Source organism: Scylla paramamosain, chromosome 5 (genome assembly GCF_035594125.1).
Source record: "Scylla paramamosain isolate STU-SP2022 chromosome 5, ASM3559412v1, whole genome shotgun sequence".
NCBI lineage: Eukaryota > Metazoa > Arthropoda > Malacostraca > Decapoda > Portunidae > Scylla > Scylla paramamosain.
In genome coordinates this window covers 26,807,556-26,812,555 of record NC_087155.1, presented here as the reverse complement: position 1 = coordinate 26,812,555, position 5,000 = coordinate 26,807,556, and the positions used below count along the sequence as shown (strand labels likewise).

At 47.1% G+C, this 5,000-nt stretch overlaps 1 protein-coding gene across 6 annotated transcripts in view; it reads right to left on the bottom strand.

Annotated features, from left to right (window-relative positions):
* The window catches only part of LOC135100756 (kinesin-like protein KIF13A), a 172,316-nt gene that overhangs the window by 166,503 nt on the left and 813 nt on the right, over positions 1–5,000 (bottom strand). The gene's annotated exons all lie outside the window — the stretch shown is intronic.

Genomic DNA, 5,000 nt, shown 5'->3' with positions numbered 1-5,000 from the left:
ACACCACGAGAATCCAGTGAAGAAAAGCAACGATAAACTACGAGTACATACGTGACGTTTATGTATATATGCCTGTCTGTCTGTCTGTCTGTCTGTCTGTCTGTACATATGAATCTACTTATACATATATGTAAGAGCGCAGCTGACAGGACGGAAAAACTCTGTAATAACACATCAAATCCTGTCAACAGAGAAAGAGAGAAAACGAGATAAAGAAAACGAAAGAAAAAATTAAATAAAAAAAACAGTTTGACCCCAGCAGCAGGCGCGTTGATAGCAAGGGCAACAGTGACATTGTGGATGACAGAGTTACATGTTACCGGCTGATTCTGCTTTCACGTCAACCCCACAGTGACCCGTCCGTCTTCCCCCCGCCTTGCCCCGCCGCTTTCCCCGGGGTCGTGATGGCGCTGGCGTGGGGATGGGGGGGGCTGGGGGAGGGGATGGTGTCTTAGTTCAGGGTACGAAGGGGAGGGGAAGGCAGGCGGCGATGTGAGAAATCAGCAGCACTCGCCACAGCACTAACTCAGACAAGTGGCCGAAAAGAATGGGCCAAATTAAATTACGAGACGAGGCTGCGTCTTCCTGAGGGCACGAGGAGGAGGAGGAGGAGGAGGAGGAGGAGGAGGAGGAGGAGGAGGAGGAGGAGGAGGAGGGAAGACTACGACGAAGACAAGCACAACGATGAGGATAAGAAGACAAATGCAGTGTACAAGGAGTAGGAAAAGGAAAGAGAGGAAAAGAAGAAAAGAGAAGTACAGCTAGACGAACATGAGTAAGACGAAGGAAGGAAGGAAGGAAGGAAGGAAGGAAGGAAGGAAGGAAGGAAGGAAGGAAGGAAAGAAAGGAAGAAAAAAAGAATGACCAGACGAACATGAGGAAGATAAGGAAGGAGGGAAGGAAGGAAGATAAGAAAGAAAAGAGGAATGGTAAGACAAATAAGAGGAAGGAAGGGAGAGGAAGGAAAACCAAGAATAATGGCTAAACGAAACATAAGACGAGGAAGGAAAGAAGGAAGGAGGGAAGAACAAAAGAAAAAAAAAAAAACACGGCCCTCAGGACAACGCACGCTACCAAGCTGCCTCGCCTACTAAACCTGTTCATCCGGCAGTGCCAACTCTGTGGTCTGTGGTGTGGCGGTGCGGTGGTGCGGCGGTGTGGTGAGCGCAGCTGGTGCACCGCCTCACACAATACCCTCCCTGTATTCCACACCCCCTGCCGCGGCGGTGGCGGAGCAGAGTCACTCCAGAGATCACACATAAAGGCCACGATAAGATTAGAAGTCTTTCACGGGAACATATCTTTTATCTATACCAGTAATAATGTTCGTATTGTCGCTTGCTGGAAGTCGAGTTACCTCCTGCACTCAACTGTAGTGTGGCTCGTTTTCTCTCTCACGACCATTTTCAAAGGCCATAGAGATGATTACCCAGTTACTCAAGAGTGTTTTTCATGTTAATAATGTAAAAATCTTGTTCATCTGTCACTAGAACCATAAAATCGTCTTTAAAAAGCATTGTAATTTCATCTAGAGCCTTCTTAATCTAGCCGTGGTGCAAACAGAAGTGTTTCAGAATATGACTCAGTGTTCTGAGCTTGATCTCAATATCAAGTCATGTGATCAGCTGGCAATCGCCTCACAACTCTTGATAACTGACAGACTCCCGGCGGATCAGAGGACTTGTGGGAAAAATGCAAAAAAAAAAAAGAAAAAAAACACGGGAGGAAGTGAGAGTATGTGGGTGTGTTACTCAATTACTTACGTCACAGTTAAGAGAAGAGAGACAGAAGGCACTGTTCTGGAGGAAACAAATAAGTAAAGGTGAGGACGCTTGACATTACTCATCAGGTCAACAAAACACCTCAGGGGACTCGGCCACTCACTCTCTCTCTCTCTCTCTCTCTCTCTCTCTCTCTCTCTCTCTCTCTCTCTCTCTCTGCCGGTACCCTCGCCGCGTCTGCCCAGTGTTTCCCTCTCCTTCACTCCCTGGTTCTCGTTGCCGCTCCTGGTAGTTATTGCGCGGCGCTCCTTGTCCGCTACATTAGTGAACGCTGAGTACGTTGGGTTTCCCTTGACACCTGGCGACCGGCGACCAGACACACGCCCTCCAGCACCGCCGCCCAGCGTGTGAAGGCGGTGTGCTGGGCTAATGTTTCTATTTCCTGAGCCTCCCGTGTGTGTGTGTGTGTGTGTGTGTGTGTGTGTGTGTGTGTGTGAGTGTAAGAAACTCAAGAACAGATTATTGAACTCCTGCATGATTTACAGCGATAATGACTTTGCACAAAATCAGCTCTGACACACACACACACACACACAACACACACAGCAGAGAGAGAGAGAGAGAGAGAGAGAGAGTTAAACACCCTCTACACCACACCATTACATTCTCACAAATAAAAAGAAAAAAAATCAGATGAACAAACCAACCGCCAATTAACTGCCCAACTAAACAAATCAATCTATCAATCAAACAATCAAACAAGGCAGCCATCATAATTATCAGGTGCTTCGTAACGGAACAGCCTGCCTAACCACACAGCCTCGTAAGCGCTAACAGGTATGCCGCAGTTTGTTCTTCACTTGAGTTCTTTTGTGTCTGCCTCGGAACAATGACTGAGGAGCGATGACGGACACGCTGGAGGAAGAAAAGCGGTGAATTCATTCATTAATATTCATGAACGCTAACTTCACACAATGACTACTCTACATTATGACAGGTAAGGTGGAAAAGTGTGTGTGTGTGTGTGTGTGTGTGTGTGTGTGTGTGTGTGTGTGTGTGTGTGTGTGTGTGTGTGTGTGTGTGTGTGTGTGAAAGCGTTCCCTAGCGGTGAGTGGTTTGATGACCGGAGAGGGAAGCTAGAGAGGCAGGTGTATCTCTCTCTCTCTCTCTCTCTCTCTCTCTCTCTCTCTCTCTCTCTCTCTCTCTCTCTCTCTCTATCCTGTCCGTCTGCATGAAGGGAGATCAAACGCACATCTCCATTCCTACGAGGCAATTCCAGGGCGGCATGTATTCCTGTAGCAGTGCAGGCTGGTGTGTCTAGCGGTGCAGGCTGTGGCGTCACCTTGGCAGCGGCAACCGGCAGCATACGCATCACTAGCTCCACACCCTACATGCCTTTATCGAACGAGTGGAATTCAAGACACAACTTCGATGAAACTGGTAATTGAAATGTCCACGCATGTGTATTAAAATAAATAAATAAATAAAATAAATAAAACACCTATGCTAGTTATAAATGACTAATTACACACCTTTATCGAACGAGCGGAACTGCACCCATGACTTCGATTAAAATAGTAATTGAAATGTCACGTGTATGTATTAAAAAATAAATAAATAAAACACCTACACCAATTATGAGTGTCAAAGCAAGCAAGCATTCGATTAAACACGTAATTGAATTTCTAAATAAAAAAAAATATACTAATTTTACCCAACACGCCACACTCACTCATAAGGTAACTACTCCTTAATAGAACAGTAATTACTACACCCATGAACAGGTGCGAAATACCCTTTGGCGATGTTCATTACACCACCATCGAGCAGGTTATTAAAATCATACCTATCGCCATTACATTAAACAGTGGTGGGAGGAGGGGGGGGGGGGGCGTGGGTGGCCAATGAACGCAACACTCCCGCTATTATACTTGGCATCACCAGCACTGCGCGCCCCTCCCGCCTGGCTTATGCGGGTGTTCCATGCATTCCTGTCAAATCCTCGCTCACACACAGCCCCGGCGAATCACGTGCATGGCCCATATTCAGAAACGCTTTTGCTCCCTCACCCGACTACTTCCAAAGGCCGGGTTGTCAAGTGTTTCTCCTGTTAATAATGCAGAAATCTTGTTAGTCTGTCGCTAGAACCTTGAAAGTATCCTTAAAAAACCCGTGTAATTTCAACTAGACCCTTTTGAAAGTAGGCTGGGTGCGGTGCAGAAACGTTTCATAATATGGTCCAAGGGGAGGGTGGCCGCGGCGCCGTGAATAACGCCTCATCAATGTATTAACGGTACGCCTGCGCCCGCCGACATGTTGGCTGCCCTGTGCGTCTGGACTGACTGGCACAGCAGTGTCAACTATGCATAGCTTGCGCGGTTTCGTGAAAAATAACATTAGGTGTCGTATGTGTTTTTGAAGAGTTCGTTAAAATTTACAGAGCAAGTAATAACAACTGATGAAAACAATAATGGTAAAAAATAAATAATAATAATAATAATAATAATAATAATAATAATAATAATAATAATAATAATAATAATAATAATAAAAATAATAAAAGTTCATATTACTGTACTTATATAACCAACACTTTACTCTTTATTTTCTTCCATTTTTTTTTTTTTTCCTCTCTCTCCATGAGCCATGGAAGACGGACGCCACCGCAGGATCGATAAGGACACAGGTCGAAACCAAATACCAGCGGTGAGCGAGCGTCAGCCAGCCAGCGGGAGGCACGAGCGAGGAGCTGCAAAAGTCGCGGAGATGGGAGTAGGCATCTAACCGGCGCGCGAAGACCGCCACTGCCCGGAGCCCGCCCGCCCTGCCCACCCAACCCGCCCCCAGCCACCAGCCAGGCCCAGTGTTACCACCTGCTCCACGTTAACGATGGAAGTGTTACGTCATCCAAACATACAGGGAGAGGAAGGAAAAGAAGGTCACTGCAGTAAATCATCGCTTGCAGGAGTGAAAAATATATATGCTTGGAGACTTTTCAATGACCCAGCTGCCTTCCCTTGCAGTCTCTGCCACCACCATCACCACCGCGGGGAAGAATGACGAAACCTCCTGTATGTTTAACCTTGTCTCCCCTGCCAGGCTGTCGTGAGGGGGAGGGAGTGGGAAGAGGGAAGGTACCGCAAGGGGTGGGAGAGGGTGATGGGCTAAGGGGAGGGAGAGGGAGAGAGAGAGAGGATGGAGGAAGGGAGAGGGAGGGGTGAAGGAGACAGGGAGGGACTCAATCAGCTGACTTGTTACGTAGTCAGCCTGACACACACT